This window comes from Pleurodeles waltl, chromosome 3_1, assembly GCF_031143425.1.
Source record: "Pleurodeles waltl isolate 20211129_DDA chromosome 3_1, aPleWal1.hap1.20221129, whole genome shotgun sequence".
Taxonomy (NCBI): Eukaryota; Metazoa; Chordata; class Amphibia; order Caudata; family Salamandridae; genus Pleurodeles; species Pleurodeles waltl.
Window position 1 is genome coordinate 605,117,798 of NC_090440.1, and position 23,295 is coordinate 605,141,092.

Genomic DNA, 23,295 nt, shown 5'->3' on the forward strand with positions numbered 1-23,295 from the left:
AGTGAGTACCCTCAGTATGAGGATAGCAAATATACACAAGATATATGTACACCATACAAAAAATATGCAGTATAGTCTTAGAAAACAGTGCAAACAATGTATAGTTACAATAGGATGCAATGGGGAGACATAGGGATAATGGCAACACAAACCATATACTCCAAAAGTGGAATGCGAACCACGAATGGACCCCAAACCTATGAGACCTTGTAGAGGGTCGCTGGGACTATTAGAAAATAGTAAGGGTTAGAAAAATAGCCCACCCCAAGACCCTGAAAAGTGAGAGCAAAGTGCACTAAAGTTCCCCAAAGGACATAGAAGTCATGATAGGGGAATTCTGCAGGAAAGACACAAACCAGCAATGCAACAACGATGGATTTCCAGTCGAGGGTACCTGTGGAACAAGTGGACCAAGTCCAAAAGTCACAAGCAAGTCGGAGATGGGCAGATGCCCAGGAAATGCCAGCTGTGGGTGCAAAGAAGCTGCTACTGGACAGGAGAAGCTGAGGATTCTGCAGGAATGACAAGGGCTAGAGACTTCCCCTTTGGAGGATGGATCCCCCACGCCGTGGAGAGTTGTGCAGAAGTGTTTTTTCCGCCGAAAGACTGCCAACAAGCCTTGCTAGCTGCAAATCATGCGGTTAGGGTTTTTGGATGCTGCTGTGGCCCAGGAGGGACCAGGATGATGCCAATTGTGTCCGGGGACAGAGGGGGCGTCGAGCAAGACAAGGAGTCCTCTCAAAAGCAGGCAGCACCCGCAGAAGTGCCAGAACAGGCACTACAAAGAGGAGTGAAATGGTGCTCACCCGAAGTTGCACAAAGGAGTCCCACGTCGCCGGAGGACAACTTAGAAAGTCGTGCAATGCAGGTTAGAGTGCCGTAGACCCAGGCTTGGCTGTGCACAAAGGATTTCCACCGGAAGTGCACAGAGGCCGGAGTAGCTGCAAAAGTCACGGTTCCCAGCAATGCAGTCTGGCGTGGGGAGGCAAGGACTTACCTCCACCAAACTTGGACTGAAGAGTCACTGGACTGTGGGAGTCACTTGGACACAGTTGCTGGATTCAAGGGATCTCGCTAGTCGTGCTGAGAGGAGACCCAGGGGACCGGTGATGCAGTTCTTTGGTGCCTGCGGTTGCAGGGGGAAGATTCCATCGACCCACAGGAGATTTCTTCGGAGCTTCTAGTGCAGAGAGGAGGCAGACTACCCCCACAGCATGCAACACCAGGAAAACAGTCGAGAAGGCGGCAGGATCAGCGTTACAGAGTTGCAGTAGTCGTCTTTGCTACTTTGTTGCAGTTTTGCAGGCTTCCAGCGCGGTCAGCAGTCGATTCCTTGGCAGAAGGTGAAGAGAGAGATGCAGAGGAACTCTGATGAGCTCTTGCATTCGTTATCTAAGGAAATCCCCAAAGCAGAGACCCTAAATAGCCAGAAAAGAGGGTTTGGCTACTTAGGAGAGAAGATAGGCTAGCAACACCTGAAGGAGCCTATCAGAAGGAGTCTCTGACATCACCTGCTGGCCCTGGCCACTCAGAGCAGTCCAGTGTGCCAGCAGCACCTCTGTTTCCAAGATGGCAGAGGTCTGGAGCACACTGGAGGAGCTCTGGGCACCTCCCAGGGGAGGTGCAGGTCAGGGGAGTGGTCACTCCCCTTTCCTTTGTCCAGTTTCGCGCCAGAGCAGGGCTGAGGGGTCCCTGAACTGGTGTAGACTGGCTTATGCAGAAATGGGCACCATCTGTGCCCATGATAGCATTTCCAGAGGCTGGGGGAGGCTACTCCTCCCCTGCCTTCACACCATTTTCCAAAGGGAGAGGGTGTAACACCCTCTCTCTGAGGAAGTCCTTTGTTCTGCCTTCCTGGGCCAAGCCTGGCTGGACCCCAGGAGGGAAGAAACCTGTCTGAGGGGTTGGCAGCAGCAGCAGCTGCAGTGAAACCCCGGGAAAGGCAGTTTGGCAGTACCCAGGTCTGAGCTACAGACCTGTGGGATCATGGGATTGTGCCAACTATGCCAGGATGGCATAGAGGGGGCAATTCCATGATCATAGACATGTTACATGGCCATATTCGGAGTTACCATTGTGAAGCTACATATAGGTAGTGACCTATATGTAGTGCACGCATGTAATGGTGTCCCCGCACTCACAAAGTCCGGGGAATTGGCCCAGAACAATGTGGGGGCACCTTGGCTAGTGCCAGGGTGCCCACACACTAAGTAACTTAGCACCCAACCTTTACCAGGTAAAGGTTAGACATATAGGTGACTTATAAGTTACTTACGTGCAGTGTAAAATGGCTGTGAAATAACGTGAACGTTATTCCACCCAGGCTGCAGTGGCAGGCCTGTGTAAGAATTGTCAGAGCTCCCTATGGGTGGCAAAAGAAATGCTGCAGCCCATAGGGATCTCCTGGAACCCCAATACCCTGGGTACCTCAGTACCATATCCTAGGGAATTATAAGGGTGTTCCAGTAAGCCAATGTAAATTGGTAAAATTGGTCACTAGCCTGTTAGTGACAATTTGAAAGAAATGAGAGAGCATAACCACTGAGGTTCTGGATAGCAGAGCCTCAGTGAGACAGTTAGTCATAACACAGGTAACACATTCAGGCACACTTATGAGCACTGGGGCCCTGGCTGGCAGGGTCCCAGTGACACATAGAACTAAAACAATATATATACAGTGAAAAATGGGGTTAACATGCCAGGCAAGATGGTACTTTCCTACACATTGTGGTCATGAATCGATTGGATTGTAAAGAAGAGATCGATACTCAACTGAGTGTTGTGAACTGTTATGAAAAAATTAACATATAATCCTATTTCAGGTTTAATGAATAAGATCAATAATTTGTTGGGAAAATGGTACCAACAGTGTTTACTAGATGATGATGAATATTTTTACATAAAGGTTTACCACCCAAGGTTCCCTTGCCTCTATACTCTTCCTAAAATCCATAAAAATCTCCCTTTTCCTCCGGGGAGAGCGATTGTGTCTGGCATCTCAGGACCGACAGAGAGATTATCAGAATTTGTGGATGTGTTTTTAACAGCCCTTGGTAGCTAATCTTTTCATTTTATATTGAGGACACCAAACACATCTTGGTGATTGTGAACGAATGTACATTGGGAGCATGATTCGCCCCCTCAGAGTAAGGATTAATGAACATTTGAGGGCACTGAAACAGGACAATGAACGGTATCCAACTGTACAACATATGAGGATATGTGAGAGAAAAGGAGCAAGTAAGGTTTTCAATTTTTTGGGGATTGAGCATGTACCCAATGATCCTTGTGGTGGTAACAGAGAATTGAATCTTAGGAGGAGGAAATCGCTATGGATCATGCGTCTCAGGGCAGTTGAGGATGTATTAAAGATGGACCAGGAACTGGAGTACTTTTTGGGAAAATAAGATCGTTTATTTTAATTGGTTTTCACAATATAGTACGGGTGCACAGCAATCTAAATATCAGCAATAAATTAATTCAATGTCTGAAGTTTTGACATATGTATTACTATGAACTATGAATTTGAGCTTATATTCATGAACTGTTTGCACACACATGGAGTTGAATGAATATAGGAGTTGACAACAAAATATATCATTTTAACAGATAACATACTCTATATCCAATGGTACATGGTGAGGGCGGTTGACTCATAACAGTGTTGGTGAATTTAGGCAATGATGGAGGTAGTAATTAATTTATTTTTATTTTTCCTCATTATACGGTTGGGATTAGGAGGCAACCTTAGGTTATCTTGAGGAGGATAGTTAAGTTTATAGCTGTTTCGACGATGTTACTCTCATATTTATGGCATATTGTGGAAATGGGTGGCTATTGTTATGGTCAATTTAAAATATGAGGATCTTGTGAGGCATGAAATTAGTAAGTGTTCTTAAGTGTATGATTTTGGATAATCTTGGCGTAGGGTTAATAAGTAATTACTCTTTCTTCTAAGTAGTTATTTTTCAAGGTTAAAAAGGTATTTATGTACTGTCTTATAGTGTGTGAAATTGGTCCTAAATGTATGGGTTATCACAGTCACTAGGCTAAGATGGCGGCGATGTTTAATTTCATGATACAGAGGCCTGGAGGAATTAGTTCTATGTTTATGTCTACTAACCTTATATATGGGTCTATTCGAAGAGGGACTCTTTCCTAGAACGGCATTACGGAAGTGTACTCGTCGCGTGTTCTCCTCATGGATACGAGTTCACTGATAGGCACATATTTTATGATAATATCATGAGTTAGTAGATTATGGCATGAGGTTTTCTGTTTTTTTTGTTTTCTTTGACTAAGAAATTCAGTTAGTGACGTTTTGTGAAGAGATAATATTATATTTATATGCAAACGTTGTGATTATCAGTGTGGAGCTATATGAATTTCTGCAGAAGGTAACTGGTGGTTAGGCGATATGCCATTAAGTTAGTAACGCTTTGTTATGAGTGCCATTAGGGGGCATCTTGTTTAAACTGTGACACATGAATTAGCAATGTTGGGCATGCGTATGGGATAATGGCATTTTAATGGGTTTGCTTGCAGATACAGTTTCCTAATGATTCAGATTTTGACGGTGGATTGTGGCAGTTTTTAAATCCTGGGTAAGTTTTCATTTTTGTTGTCAACCTCTGTTTATTCAAGCCCTATTCAATGAGGGTTTAAGATAATTTCCTTTTTTTGACAGTAATTTTGCATAAATTCTGAGATATGAGGAACTAAGGAATGCAAGATACTTGTTTCTTATACTGTTTTTTCGGACTTCAAAATAAACAGGTATTGCCATTTGGATATGAGGATGCTACTGTTTTTTGTATAAGCACTTATGGTTAACATCAATAGTGGTGGCATTTGGTTTATACATGTTTCACATGTCTGCATGAGCGTTTTTGTAACTACACTTGTTTTACTGGGAATATTTTGTTGAATTTGTTCATTTGATGCATGAGATTCTGGATTTATATAAGCTTGTTCTATGTAGAGGTTTATATTTACGTGTGTTAACCACAGTGGTGTTCACATGGATGACTTACTATGGACCAGTGGATTTATACATATGACAATGTACACTGATGCATGAACATTTATTGACAACAACATTTTTGTATGTTTGGTTTCCATGTACACTGTGCTTGGTGATGGGAACATATATGATTACTTATAATAATGAAGGATATTACTAAGTTGTCCAAATAATATTATCAGCTCTGATGAAGTCACTGGGACACTTCCCAAGATGAAATACGTGTTGGCTGAATTGAATTGAAGAACTGGAATTTGAATTTGGAATCTGAATGTTACAAGACGATGGAACTGGACATTTAGCGTGAAATAAACATCCTTCTACACATGAACTACTCATTAAAGAGAAATAATGTCTTGGATTTATGTCTAGGCATGTGCCATAACGTACTTTTGCTGCTGTTGACAGTCATTGATTGTTAATGTTTGGGGGTTGTGGGTGTGTACCCCCTTAAAAGCACCGCCTCATAAGATATTCAGATCACAATTATAAATATTGTTACTAAGGATTGTGTGATTGTGAGCACCAATTTCCCCTAAAAGCCACACTCTGTGTGATTCCCTTTGTCTCACAGTCTGTCTGTATGACTTAAAATCTAACTTTATTATTGAAAAACTGATTGAAAATTGAAAATCACAATTCATTTGAGTCTAAATATGAAATTTCTCCCTGTCCCCAATCAAAAGTTATCACATATTAAATGTAATAAGGTGACCCCATGTTATTTTATCGGAAAGGTAGAATTTACAGTGATGAAAAACAAATTTAGGAGTTATTCATTACCAGAGTATGTAAAACTTACAAACACGTCTTACGTTTTAAATACAATGCACTCTGCCCTATGGGCTTTTTATGGCCTTCCTTAGGAGTGAAATATGTATTAGAAAGGAAGGTTTAGGCCTGGCAAAAGGTTTATTTGACCAGGTCAAAATGACAGTTCAAAACTGTACTACAGGCTGCAGTGGCAGTCCTGAGACATATTTTTAAGTGCTACTTTATTAGGTGGCACAATGAGTGCTGCAGGCTCCCTCGTAGCATTTACTTTACAGGCCCTAGGTATATGTAGTACTATATACTAGGGACTTATCAGTAAATTCAGGGGCATATGTATTAAGAAATCACACCGCGCAGCAAGACACACTGCTGGGCTGCATTGTGTGATAGGGAAAGTACAGGAATATGCCCTGCCTAACACTGTATGGCACATTCCTGTCTTTTCCATGCGCTGGCACACAATATGCTTCCTAGTGTCAACAGACACCCTTGCATCATGGTGTAAGGGTGCCTGCGTGGTAAGCAGGATTGCTTTTGTACAGAAAGGGGCACCTTCCCACACAAAAACAAAGCTGAGAGGCATTTTCCTCTTTCTTTGTGTGATGCAGAGTCAGCACACATAGGAAGAGGAAGTAACAAGGAGAAATACAGATATTTCGCCTTGTTACCTCACACCTGGGGATGCATAGGATTTTAAAGCATTCCCAGGTCTACCAGTAATGGTAAATCTGCGCTATAATACATGGATGGGTCTGTGGGAACACCCGCTCTCCACCCATTGAATGCCTTCCCAGGGCAGATTAACGCAACACAGCGACACTCTAGATTTATCAAGCCACACAAGATGGCCTTGTATGGCTTGATAAATAAAACTTAAGAGTTGCATCGCTCTTGCACCCCTTTGCCTGGTGCAATGGCAACTCAAACCTTTCACAAAGATGCCCCTCAATGTGGCAATTAGGTGTATGCCAATTTTACCATGTTCTTTAACCCCTTAACTACAACGGATGTAATGGTTACGTCCGGTGGAGCGGCGCTGAGGCTTGGCTTCCAGCGCGACCGAGGAGAAACAGATTAGTTTCTCCTGTGTAAGGGAGCAGGGGAGTTCAGAGAGGCATGAAAAGAAAAGAAAAGGCTTTTCCTTTCCTTTTCATGTCTCTCTGAGCATTCCTGCATCACGATCGCTGTGCAGGAATGCCACTAGACACCAGGGAGTTTTTTTTTTTGTTGAAATGACATGAGGGGAGCAACCCCTTTGGCAAGGGTCACTCCCCAAGGTAATTTTTTTTTAAGGCCATTTCTGCCCCACCTGGGGGCAGCTCGACCTATGTTAATTAGGCCTATCTGCCCCCGGGCGGACAGAAACCACTAGACACCAGGATTTTGTTTTTTTATTTTGATAAGGGGAGCGACCCCTTAGGCAAGGGGCACTCACGAGGGGGCAATGTATTTATTAGGCCATTTCTGCCCCCCCAGGGGCAGATCAGGCTATATCAATTAGGCAGAAACCACCAGGGATTTCTTTTTTTTTCAGATGGGGAGCGACCCCTTAGGCAAGGGTCACTCCCTTGGGGGGCAAATTTATTTAAGGCCGTTTCTGCTCCCCTTTGACGGCAACTCAGCCTTTTTTTCTCAAGTCAATCTGCCCCCAAGGGGGGCAGAAACCACTAGACACCAGGGATTTTTTTTGTGCCATTTTCACGCAACAGGAGCGACCTCTTAGGCAAGGGTCGTTCTCCTGGGGGGCAACTTTATTTTAGGCCATTTCTGCCCCAACCTTGGGGGCAGATCGGCCTATTTTTGTAAGGCCGGAAAGCCCACCAGAGACCGTGAAGATTTGTTTTTTTTAAAAAGAGGCTGGGGTATGGCCATACCCCACCCCAAATAATTGGGGGCAATATTGTTCTTCCTTCCAGTGGGGTGATGGGGCAATTACCCCTGATCCACCCCCTGGGGGCAGAAAGCCTACTAGATGCCAGGGAATTACCTGGGGGAATGCTGGGTAGAAGGAAATGTGTGGCTCCTCAGAGATTCCAGAACTTTCTATCACCGAAATGTAAAGAAAAAGTGTTTTTTGGCCAAATTGTGAGGTTTGCAAAGGATTCTGGGTAACAGGACCTGGAGAAAGCCCCACAAGTCACCCCATTCTGAGTTCCCCAAGGTGTCTAGTTTTAAAAAATGTATAGGTTTGCTAGGTTTCCCTCAGTGCTGACTGAGCTAAATTCCAAAGTCCACAGCTAGGCACTTTACAAAAAACACACCAGATTTCAATGTAAAAGTGTGATGTGTCCATGTTGCTTTTCCTGTTGCGGGCACTAAGTCTACCCAGGCAAGTGAGGTTCCATTTTTATCAGGAGACATGGGGGAACACAGAATAGAAGAACAAGTGTTATTGCCCATTGCGTTTGTCTACATTTTTTCCTATCAAATGTAAGACAGTATGTAAAAAAGACGTCTATTTGAGAAATGCCCTGTAATTCACATCCTAGTATCGGGACCCCAGAATGTTTAAGTGTTGTTTACTCTGCACTGGATGACAAAGATCCAAGAGTACCCCAGGCAGGTGGAATTTTGTCGCCTAATGGTAAGAACGGCGCATGGAGACAAAGTTAAGGCCATTTATTTATGTGTAAATAGACAATCGGCGGACAGGGCTGTAGCGAGGTTGAGGTGGCACCAACGCACTCCGGCTGATGCAGATTAGGAGAGGGAAAGGCGGAGAAAGCACGTACGTCGCTACTAACTCCATAGGGAAGAACTTATTTCTGAGGACCATTGTACAAGGCACACGATTTGTGAAAAGAATGTTTGCACATGTACCCATAAGCAAAGTTGCCCATCTGTGCTAACGTGTTGGGTTGAATTGTTATATTTTTCTATGTTTTTATGTTTTCTTTTCTCTATCGTACTATGTAGGATTTTTCATTAAAAACAACCTGGGCTATTCCTTGCATGAACTTAATCTGCCATTTTACCAAATTTGCGTGGTGCATTTGACTTTTGAATAGAAAGGAATGGCCAGTAAAAAATAATAAATTGTGTCGCTTTCTCTTCCCTACTCAAGATTATGTTCAAGAACACCAGGATCAGACATTTCAAAGATCTCTTTAAATAATTCGACTATCAGCAGCTATCAGAAAACAACTTCAGATCCACCTGTTCCCCAAACACCACCGTATTCATGGGCCTGTTTTAGAGCTGGGTATTATCCAAGAAAGAAAGGACATTTTACATATTCCATTGGCAGATTCTCCAATTGTGTATACACATGTGGATAGATAAGCCACTGAGATAGTATAGTAGAGGTACATGTGACAGAGTATTGTGTATCTGAAGATAGTCCTGCTGATGAATTACTACTTTCGTCAAAAAATGTAAGGAATAACAATTACCACAAAACCCTAAAACAGACCCATACTCTGGAAACTCCCAAACTCCTTGGTTGCTTCAGAGGAGATTTAGCAGTATGCATGTAAATAAATACAATATATCATGGCAGAGCAAAGGCAGACTTCTATTTAGCGTGCATCATCACTAGGACAAGTGAAATGTGCCTGCAATTGAATAAGTAGCCTTCTTTTGGGGTGCTAATTTCACCTCATCTTTACTCTCATCTTTCTTCCACTTGCTTCTCCAGACTGCGACCCCCTCGTCAATTCCATTGTCATGGTCTTGCCCCTTACTCCACAAGTGAGATCAAGCCTAAATCTTCTGCACTGTGGCACACTCAGGCATAATATGCTAATATAAGAACAGCTTGCAAAACAGGCAAAAAATAATTTTCATCATTGCCTGAGGCTAATTCATATTTTAAAGCCATCTTCCAAACCAAATATGAATCAAAGGTACTGCCTTTCCTTACATCTCACTCAGTACAAAAATCCCTCAGCAACAATGAGAACGTTTCACTTCTTTCAACCTTTCTAACCACGTGTTGTCTAATATCGCAAGCTCACTAAAGTCAGCTAGGTATCGTAGGAGGCTGGCCTGGCTTATAGTGGGTACCTGATGGTACTTACACCTTGTGCCAGGTCCAGTTATCCCTTATTAGTAGATTAGTAGTGTTCTAGCAGCTTGGGCTGATAGAGGTAGTGTAGGAAAGTACCATCTTGCCTGGCATGTTACCCCAAATTTCACTGTATGTATGTTTGTTTTTGCCTATGTGTCACTGAGATCCTGCCAGGCAGGAGCCCAGTGCTCATAATGTATGCCCTGCATGTGTTCCCTGTGTGGTGCCTAACTGTATCACTGAGGCTCTACTAATCAGAACCTCAGTGTTTATGCTCTCTCTCCTTTCTTTCACATTTGTCACTGCAGGCTAGTGTCTATCTTCACCAATTCTCATTGGCACACTGGAACACCCTTATAATTCCCTTCTATATGGTACCTAGGTACCCAGGGTATTGGGGTTCCAGTAGATCCCTATGGGCTGCAGCATTTCTTTTGCCACCCATAGGGAGCTCAGACTATTCTTACACAGGACTGCCACTGCAGCCTGAGTGAAATAACGTCCACGTTATTTCACAGCCATTTTTAATGCACATAAGTAACTTATAAGCCACCTATATGTCTAACCCTCACTTGGTGAAGGTTAGGTGCAAAGTTACTTAGTGTGTGGGCACCCTGGCACTAGCCAAAGTGTCCCCACATTGTTCAGGCCGAATTCCCCAGACTTTGTGAGTGCGGGGACACCATTACATGTGTGCACTACATGTGGGTCAATACCTATATGTAGCGTCACAATGGTAACTCCGAACATGGCCATGTAACATGTCTAGGATCATGGAATTGTTACCCCAATACCATTCTGGTATTGGGGGGACAATTCCATGCATCCCCGGGTCTCTAGCACAGAGCCCGGGTACTGCCAAACTGCCTTTCCGGGGTCTCCACTGCAGCTACTGCTGCTGCCAACCTCTCAGACAGGTTTCTGCCCCCCTGGGGCCTGGGCAGCCTGGTCCCAGGAAGGCAGAACAAAGGATTTCCTCTGAGAGAGGGTGTTACACCCTCTCCCTTTGGAAATAGGTGTGAAGGGCTGGGGAGGAGTAGCCTCCCCCAGCCTCTGGAAATGCTTTGATGGGCACAGATGGTACCCTCTCTGCATAAGCCAGTCTACACCGGTTCAGGGATCCCTCAGCCCTGCTCTGGCGCGAAACTGGACAAAGGAAAGAGGAGTGACCACTCCCCTGACCAGCACCTCCCTGGGGAGGGGCCCAGAGCATTGCTAGGAAGTTGGAGCTATGGCGGAGGATCGTGGACAGGATCCCTCCAGAACCAGTGGAGAAGCCATCCACTCACCCCATCGTCCCCAGGACGTAGATCACAGGGCACGATTCCCCCTCCAAACCAGTGGAGAAGCCACCTACTCCCCCAGCCTCCCCAGGATGAAGAGCACAGAGCACGATGCCCCCTCCAGAACCAGTGGAGAAGCCATCCACTCACCCCATCCTCCCCAGGATGAAGAGCACAGGGCAGAACCAGTGGAAAAGACACCCACTTGAGAGTGTCAGGAATAAGGCTGTGCGCGGTCCAGGTCCCGCCCGAAACTCCGCTGCACGGATTTGCGGCGCTTCATAAGCACCACTTGTCATCCCCTCTTGTTCCAAAAGTGCCCATCAGCGTCATCTGCCCTGTGGTAAAGCTCATGTAGCTGTAGGGTCAGGACATTGGTGGACAAGATGCACTTATCAGTGCTATTCTATGAAGGGACTACAATTCCCATGTTTTTAGAGGCAGCAGCCATCTTGGGGTGTGGCAGGCCTATAAAGCCTAGCCACACCCAAGCACGTTGCTCACTATTTTGAAGACTTCGATGCAGTCAGACCTCGTGGGGGTTCCTCTGAAGAAGAGCAGATTTCCTGCATGGCAGATTGATGGCAAATCGGAGTATCCTTGTTTCCATGGTGAATTCAGATACGAGTAGGTCGTACTAGTAGCGGTAAGGTCTTGATGAACCCAATCTTGAAGGGAGTTGTTACTTCCAAAAGGTAAAGCGCCCCTTAGCACAACGAGCAAAGTGTTTTCAGAGTAAAGCAGCTTTGACGCGCCAATCAAAGCGCTACGGAGCACAGAAGTAAAGCGCCCCTTAGCACAACGAGCAAAGCGCTTCAGTCCACATAAGTAAAGCACCCTTGGCACGGCATTCAAAGCACTTCAGTCCACATGAGTAAAGCGCCCTCGGCACAGCAATCAAAGCGCTTCAGTCCACATGAGTAAAGCGCCCTCGGCATGGCAATCAAAGCGCTCCAGTCTACATGAGTAAAGCACCCTCGGCACGGCAATCAAAGCACTTCAGTCCACATGAGTAAAGCGCCCTCGGCACGGCAATCAAAGCGCTTCAGTCAACATGAGTAAAGCGCCCTTGGCACGGAAATCAAAGTGCTCCAGTCCACAGGAGTAAAGCGCCCTTGGCACGGCAATCAAAGCGCTTCAGTCCACATGAGTAAAACGCCCTTGGCACAACAACCAAAGTGATTCAGGCCACATGAGTAAAGCGCCCCTTAGCATAACGAGCATAGCGCTTCAGACAAGACAAGTAAAAGCACTTTCTGGCATAAGGAACAAATCGCTTCGTGTATAATAATCAAAGCGCTTCATCAACAATAAACAAGGCGCTTCTGCCCAACCAATAAAGCGCTTCAAGTTCAATGAGTAAAACTTTCAGGCCTATAGTTGTAAATGTGAAAGCATTTTTTTTTAGATAAGCAAATTATAGTTTTATTGATTTTTGGAAAGCATAATATGTGAAAAGCATATTTAAGTCTTTGAGAATTTCTAGGCTGTGATCAAAACGTTTATGTTATGAATGCATAGTGGTTACAGGATTGATATTCAGCGTATGACCAAAGTCTAAAGCTCTTGCCATCTCTTGGTTCTGAGGTTGTAGTTTGTTCTTGTTCCATGATTCAAAGAAGGGGCTTCGCCCTCACTTCAAAAGGGGTCTCAATCTGATATCACGGAGATGCCTTTAGTCAAGAGTCTATTGATGAGTTATACTGCTATGAATGAGTATATGCATATTTGTTCTAACCTTTTCTTTTCAGATCTCTCTCCATGCAGTTCCCTACCCTAATTCCCTTCCCCCCGCCTGGCTTCATCATAACTCTGTGCTATAATAGCTTTCTGAGTTGGTGACGCCGGGAGGTGGGCCTTTTGTTAAGCAACGTGCAGATCCCGAGGAAAGGACACTGTGACAGAGAGACTGCGGCCTTGTACTCCATGGGACAGCGCACAGGGCATGTTGCCCCCTCCAGGACCAGTGGTGTTGTTCCATCTAATGGCTGAGGTGCCCCCCGTTCCCTGTCCCCCTGAGGTGCCTGCCTATTTTCGAACTGATGCCCCTGCAGTGTTCTCTCCGTGTTGGTGCAGGAGACAAGTGGGGCCTTGAACTTTGTGATATGGCCCAGTGGCCCACGGACATTGAGGACTGGGCATTGTCCCTTGATTTGTAAATATGTATATAAATTTAGATTGGATTAATGTAATACTACTTTATTTATCTTATTACACTCACTTTTATCAATTCGTGTTGTCCATGAATGATTCCTGAGGGGTACGGGGTGTATATATTATTTTACTGCATCTGCTTGTGTGTGATGGAGTAACTCCACCTGCCAAGATCGTAATCAGACCCTTAGTCTCATCCACAAGTAATTACTCAAGACCACATTACAGTCTTACATTCTTTTGACCAGTGGGCCATTTCACACAGGAATTACTGTTATTCAAATTAGGTTTGTCTACCAGAGAGCATTAACCTTGTACTCAAAATCCAATAGGAGTGATGCACTCTTTCGTTTTCACCACCTCTATCAATGAGCACATGCACAATAGGGGAATGAGATAAGAGAGAAATCAGAGACTCCAAACTCCATCACTTTAACTCAACATTTCTGCAACGCATAGTTGGTTGTCCAAAAGCAATAAGAAATATCTTGGCTATATTAGCCCTTCATTTAACTGCGACACTGTTAAACTTATTATTGCTGAAGGTCAATGTACAAGAAATAGGTATCTTGAATGTATATGTTATTGAACACTTCTCTCTATGACTAGAATAACTACCTCAAGCTTTCCTACTTTGCACACTTGTGAAAGATGAATTAAAGTTTCTACTTGACACGTGCCACTGCAAAGTAATTAATATATATACATTTCATATGATATTTATGTAGACAGCTCTTATAAGTGTTAAAGAACTCTGAATACCCTACACATTTTCAACAATACATATCATGTGAAAATAGAATTCTGGCTTAAATACATTCCTGTTGCTTCATATGATAGTCTTAAGTGTTAGAAAATGTGTCTGTTTCCATACTGTTTTTCACAATAATTCCAAAAGGAAGCAATAATTCTTGTAAAGGAAGTCCTAGATCCACATAGCAAGGTCCTGGTTGCAGCAACATAGATTCCTGATTGCCGAGCAAAGACAGCTAGAGCCAAGCAGAAAGTTATACACAGGAATCCCAGATAGAATAGTGCCATTAATTGTCTTCAGATCGTTAGGAATCTTGTTCATAACTGTAACAATTGCAAACAATGAGCAAATGTAGGCCCTCATTATAACATTGGCAGTAAAAACTGCCTACTGCTGCAGCGTGGGTGAATGTGGGTATGAATGTGTATATGAGTGTGTACGATGGTGCGTGAAGGTGCGTGTATGTTGTGGGGGTGGGTCTGGAGTGGAAGGGGGGAACCTGGGGAGGGGTGGGGTGCATGGAAGACCCCTATCAGTGACAGTGAAGGAATTTCCTGTCACTGATAGTGCCTGCTTCCGTGGTTTTCGTGGCGGTAAGGAAGCCACAAAAACCAGGGCGAAAGGCAGGGTCATAATCCCATGGGCGGGCTAGTGACGGCCGCCTGGCTGGAGACTGAAGTCTCCAGCCCGGCAGCTGTTACCGCCGTGGTGGACAGAGTGGTACATTGGCGGTCTGGCTTGAGCCAAACCGCCAATGTCATATTATGTGGAAAAGTACCGCCAGCCTGTTGGCAGTACTTTTCTCCATTTCACCGCCGGGGTTGTAATGAGGGCCTTAATGTCCATAAAGTTCACTAGGGCTTTAGAATCTGAAGGTCCCAAAACCTGCTTTTTCTAGCCTTTTGACAAAATCATCTTCATGGGATCTGCTACATGAGCTGCAGCTGACTTCAATACATTCCCTACCTATCTTGGAACGGGATTCATTTCTTCAGCTCGTTTCATTGCTTAGGAATCTAGTTTCCAACTACCCTGTTGCCTTTTAGGGGGCATCCTTACCAATACTTGATTTTAAAGGTTATAGGTTTTCCTTTTACAGTCTTTTATAAAATGACCTGCCCTTCCACAGTACAAGCATAAACTATGTACCCATCATATTTCTTTCTCTTCTTTAGATATAGGCCCTTTCATACTTCCTAATTGCATAGGCTCAGGAGAATGAATAACTCTATCCTCTTTAACTTTAAACCAAACAAATAAAGAAGCTCTAACTGCACTACTAAACCTATGAGCTCACCGCAGATCAGAAAGAGAATTAACTAACTGCACCAATACGTCGTACTTATAATTTTTCAACTTTTCATTGAATAAGAATGCCATTTTTGCCTCTGGCCAACTATTTTCAACTACCAAGTGACTGAATTTGGTAGCATACCAATAGATCCTAATGACTCTGTTTTGTAGTTCACAACTCATTATCAAAATGAAGAGTGTGTTTTCCTGTCAAACAATTTCCACATCTGGCTACAGAAGATGGAAAAATTATAAGGGAAAGGATCATTTCTCTCTACCAATGAAATGCTCTAATTTTTCAGCATTAAATACAAATACAAAAGCTGAAATGGTTTGATCAAAAGGAAACGTTATAGGTTTGCACAAGAGATTGTAACTGACACTAATTAAGGAATAATGCAAACTTCTTTGGGTTCCAGAAACCCTGCTGGAAGTGTTAAGGGTATTAATTAAGCTGTGGCCTCTGTCAGGGATGGGGGCAGAGAAAGGGCAGTGTAGAGGGAAGGGCAGGGAAGTGAAAGCTAAGTTCTGGCAGGAGCATTACATAGCAAAAGAATCTTCTTTGCTATTGCAGCCAAAGTCTCATGCAATTTTTTCTTGGCAGAATTATTAACTGATAACTTTGAGTCTGGTGTTCCAACGCCCATGAAAACCAGGTGTGGTAACACCAACCCACTCAGAATGAGGCAGAACAGAATTCTGCCTGACACATAATTAGAGCATTAGTGCCTCCCATGGGGGTAATGGCCATGAATCAGCACCCTGCAAATCCGTGGGTAAAGACACTTACTAGTGTCTTTCTTCTCTAGCTTTAACATACTACTATCTTTTGTTTCATTGCAGTTACATCTGAATGCAGACGTCTATTCTCTTACTTCACTAAACTGACCTCCTTTTGAAATTTTGTTATAACCTCTAAAATCTGAGACAGAGCAGTGTCATAATTCATTGTTCAGGTTAGAAAATGAAGTGGGTTATGCAATCTGTCAGAGAGTACTAACTTTATAATTAAATGCAATGGGACCAATGCACTTTACATGCACACGAATATGAGAACCAGCGGTGAAAACAGGAAAAGAGGAATGGGCTAAAAGAGAAAACAGAGATACTGAACTCCGCCACTCTGACTCGTCACTTATGCTGGACACTTAGATCTGGAAGTCATAGTGGGTTGTCTAAAGGCAACAGTAAATTTCTTTAGTAATAGTCATGTATTTACCTGCATTAGTGAGTGGGTGTAGGAGGCTGGCCTGGCTTGTGGTGGGTACCAAAGGTACTTACACCTTGTGCCAGGTACAGTTATCCCTTATTAGTAGAGAAGAGGTGTTTCTAGCAGCTTAGGCTGATAGAAGGTAGCTATGGCAAAGCAGCTTAGGCTGAACTAGGAGACATGCAAAGCTCCTACTATACCACTTATATCATATGCACAATATCATAAGAAAACACAATACCCAGAGTTACTAAAAATAAAGGTACTTTATTTTTATGACAGTATGCCAAAAGTATCTCAGTGAGTACCCTCAGTAAGAAGGTAAGTACTATACACAAGTTAGATGTACACAAACCAAAGTTAGGTAAGTAATAGCAAGAAATGTAATGCAAACAGTGTAGAATTACAATAGGTTGCAATAGGAGCACATAGGTATAGGGGCAACCCAAACCACATACTCCAAAAGTGAAATGCGAACCACGAATGGACCCAAGACCTATGTGAGCTTGTAGAGGGTCGCTGGGACTGTAAGAAAACAGTGAGGGTTAGAAAAATACCCCACCCCAAGACCCTGAAAAGTAGGAGTAAAGTACACTTACTACCGCCAGGGAACACAGAAGTCGTGATAGGGGGATTCTTCAGGAAGAACAAACACCAGCAGTGCACTGACAATGGATTTCCGGACCTGAGTACCTGTAAGACAAGGGGACCAAGTCCAATAGTAGCAACAGGGTCCAGGGGGGGCAGGAGCCCAGGAAACCCCAGCTGAAGGTGCAAGGAAGCTGCCACCAGTTGGAAGAAGCTTGGAGTTCTGCAAGAAAGAAGAGGACTAGGAACTTTTCCTTCGGAAGACAGATGTCCCACGTTGTGATGAAGCTTGCAGAGGTGTTCCCATGCAGAAAGACCACAAACAAGCCTTGCTAGCTGCAAGGGTTGCAGTAGAGGTTTTTGGGTGCTGCTGTGGCCCAAGAGGGACCAGGATGTCACCACTTGGAGGAGGAGACAGAGGGGGCGCTCAGCAACTCAAAGAGCCCTCACAGAAGCAGGCAGCACCTGCAGAAGTACCCCAACAGGCACTTAGAAGAAAAGTGAACCAGAGTCCACGCAAAGTCACAAAAGGGAGTCCCACGACACCGGAGGACAACTCAGAAGGTTGTGCACTGCAGGACAGAGTGCTGGGGATTCAGGCTAAGCTGTGCATGAAGGAAATCCTGGAAGAGTGCACAGGAGCCAGAGCAGCTGCAAATCACGTGGTACACAGCTTTGCAGTCTAGCGTGGGGAGGCAAGGACTTACCTCCACCAAACTTGGACTGAAGAGTCACTGGACTGTGGGAGTCACTTGGACAGAGTTGCTGTGTTCCAGGGACCACGCTCATCAGGATGAGAGGGGACCCAGAGGACCAGTGTTGCAGTCTTTTGGTGCCTGCGTTAGCAGGGGGAAGATTCCGTCGACCCACAGGAGATTTCTTCGGAGCTTCTGGTGCAGGGTGAAGGCAGGCTACCCCCAGAGCATGCACCACCTGGAAACAGTCGAGAAAGCCGGCAGGACTTAGCGCTACAATTTTGCAGGTAGTCGTCTTGCTACTTTGTTGTGGTTTTGCAGGCGTCCTGGAGCAGTCAGCGGTCGATCCTTTGGTAGAAGGTGATGAGGGAGATGCAGAGGAACTCTGGTGAGCTCTTGCATTCGTTATCTGAAGAATTCCCCAAAGCAGAGACCCTAAATAGCCAGAAAAGGGGGTTTGGCTACCAAGTTAGGAGGATTGGCTACCAAGAGAGGTAAGAGCCTATCAGAAGGAGCCTCTGACGTCACCTGCTGGCACTGGCCACTCAGAGCAGTCCAGTGTGCCCCCAACACCTCTGTTTCCAAGATGGCAGAGGTCTGGGACACACTGAAGGAGCTCTGGGCACCTCCCCTGGGAGGTACTGGTCAGGGGAGTGGTCAATCCCCTTTCCTTTGTCCAGTTTCGCGCCAGAGCAGGGATGGGGGATCCCTGAACCGGTGTAGACTGGCTTATGCAGAGATGGGCACCATCTGTGCCCATCAAAGCATTTCCAGAGGCTGGGGGAGGCTACTCCTCCCCAGCCCTTCACACCTATTTCCAAAGGGAGAGGGTGTAACACCCTCTCTCAGAGGAAATCCTTTGTTCTGCCCTCCTGGGCCAGGGATTCCTGGACCCCAGGAGGGCAGAAACCTGTCTGAGGGGTTGGCAGCAGCAGCATCTGCGGTGGAGACCCCGGAAAGGCAGTTTGGCAGTACCCGGGTTCTGTGCTAGAGACCCGGGGGATCATGGAATTGTCCCCCCAATACCAGAATGGTATTGGGGTGACAATTCCATGATCTTAGACATGTTACATGGCCATGTTCGGAGTTACCATTGTGACGCTATACATAGGTAGTGACCTATGTATAGTGCACGCGTGTAATGGTGTCCCCGCACTCACAAAGTCCGGGGAATTTGCCATGAACGATGTGGGGGCACCTTGGCTAGTGCCAGGGTGCCCACACACTAATTAACTTTGTACCCAACCTTCACCAGGTGAAGGTTAGACATATAGGTGACTCATAAGTTACTTATGTGCAGTGGTAAATGGCTGTGAAATAACGTGGACGTTATTTCACGCAGGCTGCAGTGGCAGGCCTGTGTAAGAATTGTCAGAGCTCCCTATGGGTGGCAAAAGAATTGCTGCAGCCCATAGGGATCTCCTGGAACCCCAATACCCTGGGTACCTCAGTACCATATACAAGGGAATCATATGGGTGTACCAGTATGCCAATGTGAATTGGTAAATGTAGTCACTAGCCTGTTAGTGACAAATTTGGAAAGCAGAGAGAGCATCACCACTGAGGTTCTGGTTAGCAGAGGCTCAGTGAGACAGTTAGGCACCACACAGGGAACACATATAGGCCACAAACTTATGAGCACTGGGGTCCTGGCTAGCAGGATCCCAGTGACACATAACAAACACACTGACAACATATGGTTATCACTATGAGCACTGGGCCCGGGCTAGCAGGATCCCAGTGAGACAGTGAAAACACCCTGACATATACTCACAAACAGGCCAAAAGTGGGGGTAACAGGGCTAGAAAGAGGCTACCTTCCAACAGTGGGTATATCTTAGCAATATCTCTTTGAAATGACCTCTTCGTACTCTGAAGTAGGCCTTGTTATTCCTGAAACTAAACACAAAAAAGATAAGGGGTATATTAATAATATGGTTGCGCCATTTTAGCATAATCTATTTTGATGTTAAAATGGTGTAAAGTTAACTCCATATTTATATTTTGACGCTAAAATGTCTAGCGTCAAAATATTGGAGTTAGTGCCATGTTTAAGAATGCGTGAAACTGCCTTGCTTTAATGAGATGTAAGGTAGGCATTCCCGTCCTAAACATGATGCTAATCCGCTAGCGCCATATATATTCCCCAATGCAAAAAACGCCGTTAACGAAGGAAGCAGACTCAAAAAATGGAGCAAAGTCTGATTAGCACCAAAAATTAACGCCTGGTCAGACCCAGGCGTTAAAAAGAGGCTCACACACCGTCACTCATAGAAAAAACCCAGAAGGAGCATTGGAAACTGCCAGGACAACATGGAAGTGCTACTGTTCCAATTTGGCACACACCGAACATGTCTGCAAAGACCACAAATCTAACCACCACCCCTGCAGGAACCACAAACGCCACCACAACAGCCACAGAGCCAGCACAGGAGGACAAAGCAAATATTACAACAGCGAATCACAATCTTAGGAATGAGAAACAGGATGTGGTCCGGAAGTACAGACTCAACCGGGAGTCCATTGTACGTCTGCTGCACCTGACAGCGCCAAACATCACGGTAAGGATGCAAACTTCCCATAACATCACACCCATTACAAAATTCCTCGCTGTCCTCCACATGATGGTGTCTGGATCATTCCAGACAACGGGTGCTCAAGTGGCTGGTATCCCCCAGTCATCCTTCTCCGTCTGTCTACCAAAGGGACCTGGGTGCAATCCTACACCTCATGCCACAAAACATCTGCTTCTCAAACATCCAGCAGCTGCAGCATGAGACCAAGCAAGGTAGCAGATATCTGGGTTTCCACATATGCTGGGTGCAATGGACTGTACCCATGTCCAGCTGGTGCCACCTGCAGCTACGGAACATCTCTACAGGAACCGCAAGCACACACATTCCATCAATGTGCAGGCTATTGTGGACCACCGTGGGCGCTTCACAAACATCCTGGCAAAATATCCTGGCAGCGTCCATGACCCATACATCTTTCGCCACTGCACCATCAACCACCGGTTCTAGGATGGCGAAATGGCAGTGGCCTACTCATAGGTAAGTTACCATACCAATCATACCACATAACCACATATCGAATTAGGCAAAACACGAGGAAGACTCACAGTATTCCTTCTTGTTGTGCCTTGCTAACGCCACTCCTGGGGTGGGGGGAGATGTTGGTGCTGCCTCAGGTTAACAAAATCTCCCAAATCAGAGAAAGCAGGGGATTGCTATGGGTGTTGCTATTGTACACCCACAGCAACACCCACTGCACGCCTCTTCCAAGCGAAGGGTTGTGTGTGAAGGGGCCGGAGTCACAAGGTGGCATCAAGCAACAAAAAATTGGTACAACTCCACCTTGAAATACGGGGCAGGGCATAGTGCTACCAAAGCCTAGTGGCTTTGGTGCCACTGGCTGCTCAAAGTAATGGCCCTAAGTGTCACACTGCACGCATAGTGCAATATGTCAAATAAGATTGTACAAACTTGCTTTTTAGAGCATCAATGCTGTATCAACATCTATCACCATTGTGCTGCGAGGAAGTGGTATGTGCCATGTAAGACTAGTACACTGCTCCAAGTATGGACAACACAACCCAAGAACCTAAATCATGACCATCACTACTGGGAACAACATGATAACTTCTGATGTCATTGAGCCACTACCCAAGTTTTTCATGTCCATCGACACAGTTCAAAGAAAACATTTCACAAGAACATGAACATTCAGTACACCACAAGCAAGTTTGTGTCACAACTCCGATGAACACATACAACTGCCATGGGAGGGACCAAACCACCACCAACACCTAAAAACACATCTCCTCTCTATCATTTGCAGCTGATCAAGGGTATGGCGTCCAGCCGTGGGTGATGACCCCTTTTGCTAATCTCATAATGGTGGAACAGCGGGCCAACAACGAGGGACACCGAAAGACCCACAATGTGGTGGAGAGGACATTTGGGGGGTTATTACAACTTTGGAGGAGGTGTTAATCCGTCCCAAAAGTGACGGTAAAGTGACGGATATACCACCAGCCGTATTACGAGTCCATTATGGCCCTCATTCCAAGTCTGGCGGCGGCAGTAGCCGCCCGCCATGCGGGAACTGCCATTTGGCCGCTACGCGGCCAAAATAGAGCTTCCGGCATTCCAACCTTCCCGCTGGGCCGGCGGGCGCTAACCATGTTAGCGCCCGCCGGCCCAGCGGGAAGGAGGCCTGCAACACAGAAGCCGGCTCCGAATGGATCCGGCGGTGTTGCGGGCGTGCGATGGGTGCAGTTGCACCCGTCGCGCTTTTCACTGTCTGCTAAGCAGACAGTGAAAAGCTTCATGGGGCCCTGTTATGGGGCCCCTGCACTGCCCATGCCAGTGGCATGGGCAGTGCAGGGGCCCCCAGGGGCCCCAGGACACCCGTTCCCGCCAGCCTCTTCCTGGCGGTGAAAACCGCCAGAAACAGGCTGGCGGGAAGGGGGTCAGAATCCCCAGGGCAGCGCTGCTTGCAGCGCTGCCCTGGCGGATTCGGCCAACCGGGGGTAAAACGGCGGGAAACCGCCGGCCCCGGTTTTCTGACCCCGGCTTTACCGCCGCGGTCAGAATGGGCTTGGAAGCACCGCCAGCCTGTTGGCGGTGCTTCCGTCATTCGCGACCCTGGCAGTCAAAGACCGCCAGGGTCAGAATGACCCCCTATATTCTTTGGAACTCGTAATACGGCTGGTGGTATATCCGTCACTTTATCGTCACTTTTGGGACGGATTAACACCTCCTCCAAAGTTGTAATAACCCCCTTGGCCTGTTAAAAGCCAGGTTCAGGTGACAGTCCCTGGCAGGAGGAAGCCTTTTAAATGCTCCACCACTTCTGTGTAAGATCATCTTGACATGTGCAATCCTGCACAACATTTGTGTCCGGACAAAAATCCCCCGGGATGAACAGGATGATGTTCCAAGTGAGGAGGACGATGATGATGGAGCAGATCATATGGAGGGGGAACAAATCAACACTGCAGCCCAAGTTCGTAGGAGACTCCACATTGTGGAGAACTTCTACATATGAGCACAATACTTTACACATCACCTTGTAAGTAGCACTAATAAATCACTTTGCACATGAATCTCCCTGGTCTACTCATTCTTGACTACATGGTCCGTTGGAATGTGACCCTAAACACAGAAACACAGTGAGCAGGTAGGTAACACAAAGGTGTCCAGTATGGTTGCAACAACGTTTCTGACATGAGTTGGTCTACTGCCACCAAATCAAATGTCAATGACACCCACATCTCGGGCAGTGAATCCTGAAGGTCTAGTTCCATGCACCACTACATGTACTGTCCTGCCAAATGGGAAAGGTGCCAATACCTAGACCATCCACCACAATGACACTATGCACAACAGGATTACTAAAAAGGGGGCTGCCACCAAATGGATAACAAGTCATGTAGGAACAGTACACTGTCACAGCTCATGGTGACAGTAGCATTGTCTGTATGGTAATGTGTGACAAAGGTGGTACA